The sequence below is a fragment of the Aegilops tauschii genome, chromosome 6 (assembly GCF_002575655.3).
Source record: "Aegilops tauschii subsp. strangulata cultivar AL8/78 chromosome 6, Aet v6.0, whole genome shotgun sequence".
NCBI lineage: Eukaryota > Viridiplantae > Streptophyta > Magnoliopsida > Poales > Poaceae > Aegilops > Aegilops tauschii.
The window spans coordinates 261,340,010-261,346,757 of NC_053040.3; the positions used below are offsets into that span (position 1 = coordinate 261,340,010).

At 45.5% G+C, this 6,748-nt stretch overlaps 1 long non-coding RNA gene across 1 annotated transcript; it reads left to right on the forward strand.

Moving 5' to 3' along the window:
* Window positions 1-2,611: 2,611 nt before the first annotated feature.
* On the forward strand, window positions 2,612-6,311 carry LOC120965822 (uncharacterized). Its single transcript, XR_005758829.3, has 3 exons — window positions 2,612-2,941; window positions 4,012-4,084; window positions 4,731-6,311. It is a non-coding gene; the product is annotated as an uncharacterized lncRNA (long non-coding RNA).
* The last annotated feature ends 437 nt before the right edge of the window (window positions 6,312-6,748 follow it).

Below are 6,748 nucleotides of genomic sequence, written 5' to 3' on the forward strand. Positions count from 1 at the left end.
CTGCATATTTTCACAAATCGCAGTGTTACAAGGTTGACAAATGGCAATGTTACTAGATCAACAAATGTCAAGCTTTCCAGTTTGACAAATGGCAATATACCTAATATGACAGATACAAATCTTACCAAATTGTCTGTACGTGGTTGCACATGGGTCATCCAAAACAACCATTTGCGTTGAAGGGATGTACAGATCCTGCTCGGCACATTTTCGCTTGGCTTAGCGCCGAAGTCTGGCTTTGCATACCGTATTCAATTTGAACTGTTTTGCGTTGAAGAGATGCACAAATCCCGTGCTGCAAATTTTCCCTTGACTTACTCGGGAAGACCATAGCTCTCACTTTGCACATGGGTGTTCTATCTAAAACGTTTGCGATCAAGAGCTGCACAAATCCTGCTCGGCACATTTTGCCTTAGCTTCCTTGGGAAGCTATCGGTTTGCATACGGGTGTTCTAACTAAAATGTTTGCGATGAGTGTTTTATATTTAAAAACCATTGACATTTTTTTCAAAAGAAAATCGTTTGATAAGTCTGTACATTAAGAGAGAAAAATGCAAGTTCATTCAACCATATCTTTCATTCAGTCACACTATGAATTTACGTTCATATGATTAAGATACAGTATTAAACCCAAAAAACTTATTTCCGGCGGTGGCGGAGGCGGCGTGCCGCGCCGGCGTTGTCGTTGTTGTCCTCTGGGACGTCGTTGTTGAAGTCTTCAAGGCAGCACGGAATGTTCTTCACTTGGAAATCAAACATCATGTCGTCGCGCGATCGACGGGCGGGGCGCGGGAGGACGGCAACTGGCGGCACTGCGAGGTAGCGGTCGACGGTGGCGTCCCATGCCGCTGAGGGGGGCGCGCGCACGGGCACGGGCGCGGCGGGTGAAGGCAAACGCACGGGGACCGCACCGGCACGGGCACGGGTGCTGGCGATGGCATGTACACGAGCTCGCGCGGGTCCGCGGAGACCTCACTGACGCCCGCGGCTTCCAGCTCTATGATAGTGCTCAGCGACCAGCCCGTCAATGCTATGGGGATGGTCGTTGGCGCGGGAGCAGGGATGGGAGCTGGGATGGGCGTGGGGTAAGCAACCGTCGCGACCAGCTCGTTCAGGGCCATGTCCATGAGACCCCATTCCTCCTTATTTTCTATCTCCTCCGGCTCGGAGTCGACTTCACCAAACTTGAAGACTAGTGGCACATGATCCTTCTGCGCCATGGCGTTGGTGGAGGTCTGCGGGAGGGAGGAAGGGCAATGGGAGGCAAACAGTAAGGCCGCCCATATTAAACAGTGGCTCTGGCGCCATTAATGGAGAGAATGCGAGCAAGGTGGGCGGCCATGGAAGTCAAAGGGCTCGCTTCCCAGTGAGCCCGCGCAGCATACAGCTCGCTCGCTTCCCTGTGAGCTGCGCATTGGAGGACAACTTGCACGCCTCTCGGTCAGCCTGCGCACCCGACTGCGCTCGCACACCTCCCGTTCAGTCAAGCAGTTGTTCGCACAAGACCTCCTATAGCCATTAAAAGCCAGACACGTGGCGTCACGTGAATGGTTAACAGAATGCACACAATTTAAATTATACAAACGTTTGAGATGTTAAAGTGGCAGCTGTTTGTTTCAAAATTTCTTTGTTGGCTGTTATTCGAGTGCGCCTTCTCTCAAAATGGACACGAAAAATACCACAACATGTCGGGTGCCATTCCATGATAGCATGCCAAGTTTCATGAATTTCAGACGAGTTTTGGATTTACTAGAATTTAAAAACAAAGTATCTCAACATTTTACCGGCAATCAACAGTGCCCTAGTGTTTGAAACTCATTCCCATTTCTTGCATGAGACCTAATCATGCACCCAAGAACACACATTTCATATGTCAACCCATTTTTCTGCACTGGAGCATGTGCATGTAGTTTAAATTTGAATTATGCACATAAAATGCCTAGAAAACCCAGTTAATGTATAAAAATGTCCAAGCGAACCCCGAAAATTCCCAAAAATTGACACAACACTCCTGTCCTTCTATGTTGACACTAGAAAAATTTTAAAAGCAAGAAGAGGCAACGAATGTCGTTTCGTCCCCAAAGGGGGCACATCCCCTACCGAAACCATCAGGCTTGTTGTGCGAAGCTCTGATTTGCGAGAAGCTTATACCCAAACCTGCCCCAAATGGGACAACCTTTTTACCACAGCATGTTGATGCCACTCCATGATAGCATGTCAAGTTTCATGAACTTCAGATGAGTTTTGGATTTACTAGAATTTTAAAACCATGTATCTCATTGTTTGCGACCAAGCGACCACTACTAGGAAAAACCTTATACACAGAAGTTTATCAGTACCGTGGTTTAAAAGTGGGCGCTACTGCTAATTAGTAGTAGCGAGGGGTATAAAAACCGCGCTACTACTAAGTTGATAGTAGTAGCGAGGGGTATAAACCCGTGCTGCTACTAAGTGGTCTCCAACAATGCCCCCGGGATAGGCCATAGTAGTAGCGAGGGGTATAAAACCGGCGCTACTACTAAGTAAGTAGTAGTAGCGCAGGTAACACCCCCACGCTACTACTAAGCGTGTCCACCCCACCACTCTCTCTCTCATCCCTAAAAAATACTCTCTCACGAACTCACATGTTCCTCGGTCCACCCCACCCCGGCTCCTCTCCCCATGATCTCCTCGCCGCCTCCACCACCCACGCCGGCCGGTTCCGAGGAGCCTGGTCTAAAATCGGGCTGGCCTGCTGGAGCCAGGTCCTCTCCCAGCACATTGTTGATTGATTCACGGGAAGAGCGAGACACCAAGAACTCGGGGAAGTCGTGAGGCCGCCTGCCTCCGCCCGCCCAGGACTCGATCTTGATCCCCGCCGACAAGCCGATCCCCGTCCTCCTGCCTGTGAGAGAGATTGGACGCCGCGGGAGCGCCTAGATCCCGCCATGAATCCCGAGTAGTAAGTCCCTCCCTCCCTCCTCTGCTTCGCCCCCAGCAGTTCCGATCGGGGCTGGGGCTTTTAGGCTGAGATCTCGCTGGATCTGGCGCGCGCAGGGGTTGACTCTCGATCCCAGCAGAACCGTGCCTTTTTTTCTTGGTCTGGATCGTGTCCGCCAGGGGAATGCAACATTTCCAGCAGAGTTTGTGTTTAAATTAGGTGAAATCTGATGCAAAATCGTTTGCTGTGTGCACCTATCTCGCTCCATGCCGCTGGGTGGATGTACTCTTTTTTTACCCGGTCATTATGATTAGTGTTTCCAGCGTTGTTTATTGTGGATTTTAGATTCCTACTACTACTATCTAACGGCAGTAAAAGAACAAGACAGAGGAACAGAGAATATGTCGGTTTTGGTGAATTATGTATGCTAATGTCACTTTGCACCATCTCTAGTTTCGCAGTCACTTTGCATCAATGATCCAATCCGTCTCCACACTGCAGATGTGGGTAGAGTGCACAAGTCTGCTTAACATCCTTTACAAGCACATCCAAATGCTCTGTCTCTTCTTGTTGTATAACTGTGACAGTCATGGGCTGATATAACTGTTTGTTCGGTTAGCGTTGTAACTGTGGTTGCACTCCACTCATTCAGTGTTACAATATCATTATATCTTAATGCTGCAAGGGGAACTATTTTTACATTCTATCACAGTAATCACACACTAGTACATAGGGATCTATTAGCTTAGCAAAACTGGCATTTTGGCTGAGTATTAAACAACAAAATGTCCCTTCATCTGTCGCTGCTTACTTGTCTAAGCCTGACAATATTATTCCATCTAATTGTTGTGTGTTATTATCTTGAATACATTTCTCTTTTAATTTATTTTCAATCTTCCAAGCCTGGACATAGTTATTGTATCTTATTATCATCTTTGGAAGTGGTCGGGCCCTTCTGCGAACCCTGCGCAAGCAGGAGCTACGTGCAGCGCACTGCCCTTTTTATCATCTTGAAAATGTCACCACTACTTGTTTTATTCTCTGGGCACTGTGTTTGCTGGAGACTAACATTCTCTTATTTGACCATGCAGTGATTACCTCTTCAAGCTATTGCCTATTGGAGACTCAGGTGTTGGCAAGTCATGTCTTCTGTTAAGATTTGCAGTAAGAATCTCTATCTCAAGCATGATCCATTTTGCTATCTCTTTCCCGTCTATATATTATGGAAGGTTTCCATGTTAAAATTTAGGTAGTTGATGGATACATCATGGAGTTGACCATTTTGTTTATAGGATGTGTAAGCTGAATCATTATTCACAATTGTTCGAATTTAAATTGTTCAACTTGAATAGTTCATTATTGTCCACAAGATGATGGGCATCCTTATATACTACTCTCTCTGTAAACTAATATAAGAGCGTTTAGATCACTCCCCCTGTACATTTTTCCGCCTGATTTAAAATGGTGCTCTCTGGAGAGTTAAAGTCGACCCCGGCGCTGTTTTGAAGAGCAGTGGGAATCAATTTTCTGATGTCCTTTGTTGGCGATTTCCCTATCCATGAAATGATAAATTTTGAACAGAAGTTAACTGTCAAATATTTCAAGCATATATAGCTCAAATACACTAGTATTTCTTGAATGCACCAAAACAAGAAGATAGCATGAACACGTACAGCTAGGGTATGCATTTAGTAGGTGTTTTTCCGTTTTGAAGATTCATAATAGACTAACAGATAATTGAAGAAAATACCCTACTGGATCTGCACGAGGGCGTGAACTAACAAGTTTTCACTTTCTCGACTGGGTGCAGGGTGATCGACGAGGACTACTGCGGCCCGATGGGAGTCGTGCTCTTCAACTACTCAGAGGTAGACTTCACCGTGAAGCCCCGCGACCGCGTCATACAGATTATCGTCCAGGTGATTGTGACGCAGGAGGTCCCCGGGGTGGAGGACCTCGATGCCACCGTCCGGAGGTCACCGAGGTGGAGGACGACGCCACCGTCCGGAGTTCCTCAAGGTGGAGGACCTCGACGCTTTGTACATACATCTAGAAGTGGTCTAGTTAGGTTGGTGGTGAAACGCTAGGGAAGGTACCAACCTTTTGATGATGGTTGTGTGTGTCCTCGTGATCTCTTCGAGTTGAGATGTTGAATGTTGCATCCATGAACACTGCAAGTGTTAAGATGGTTCTGTGAAATTTATTTTGCACTGGACGTGTCTCTGATCTCCATTCATGAATACTGCATCTATTTTTATTTTTTTAATTCCTAATTTGCTACTAGTAGCGTTGGGAAAAAAGTGCCCTACTAGTATTTAGGATACTAGTAGCGCTGGTATTGTAGGCACGCTACTACTACTTCATTAGTAGTAGCGCGAGTCTGTAATAGCAGTAGCGTGGGTGACACACGCTACTACTAACAAAGTTAGTAGTAGCGCGGGTTTCTCCCACGCTACTACTAACTATTAGCTGTAGCGTAATACTAGTAGCGCGGGTACCCGCGCTGCTAGTAGCCTTTTTCCTAGTAGTGGACGGTGGCAAGGTGTTTGACATTCATTCCCATTTCTTGCATGGGACCTAAGAATGCAGTCAAGGACATAGATTTGTTTTTTCAAACAATTTACATGCACCGGAGCATGTACCTGTAGTTCAAATTTGAATTATGCACATAAATGCATAGAAAACTCAGTTAATGTATAAAAATGTCCAAACGAACCCCGAAAAATTCGTAAAATTAACACAACACTCATCTTGTTCTATGTTGAGACTAGAAAAAAATTGAAATCAAGACGAGGCAACGGATATCGTTTTGTCCAGAAAGGTGAAACGTTCCCTACCGTAACCATGAGGCTTGTTGTGAGAAGCTCTGGTTTGTGAAATGTCCAGAAAGGTGAAATGTCCAAACGAACCCCGAAAAATTCGTAAAATTAACACAACACTCGTCTAAAACCCAACCTGCCCCAAATGGGACAATATTTTTACCACGGCATGTTGATGCCGTTCGATGCTAGCATGTCAAGTTTCATAAATTTCAGACGCATTTTCGAATTACTAGAATTCAAAAACCATGTATCTCAATGTTAGCGGCCGAGCGACGATGGCAAGGTGTTTGACATTCATTCTCATTTCTTTCATGGGACTTAAGCATGCAACCAAGGACACACATTTCAATTTTGAACCCATTTATATGTGATGACCCACAAGTATAGGGGATCTATCATAGTCCTTTAGATAAGTAAGAGTGTCGAACCCAATGAGGAGCAGAAGGAAATGACAAGTGGTTTTTAGCAAGGTATTCTCTGCAAGCACTGAAATTGTCGGTGACAGATAGTTTTGTGATAAGATGAATCGTAACGCGTAACAAGTAATAAAAGTAAACAAGGTGCAGCAAGGTGGCCCAATCCTTTTTATAGCAAAGGACAAGCCTGGACGAACTCTTATATAATGCAAAGCGCTCCCGAGGACACATGGGAATTGTTGTCAAGCTAGTTTTCATCATGCTCATATGATTCACATTCGTTACTTTGATAATTTGATATGTGGATGGACCGGTGCTTGGGTGCTGCCCTTCCTTGGACAAGCCTCCCACTTATGATTAACCCCTCTCGCAAGCATCCCCAACTATGAAATAAGTATTAAGATAAACCTAACCATAGCATGAAACATATGGATTCAAATCAGCCCCTTACGAAGCAACACATAAACTAGGGTTTAAGCTTCTGTCACTCTAGCAACTCATCATCTACTTATTACTTCCCAATGCCTTCCCCTAGGCCAAAATAATGGTGAAGTGTCATGTAGTAAACGTTCACATAACACCACTAGAGG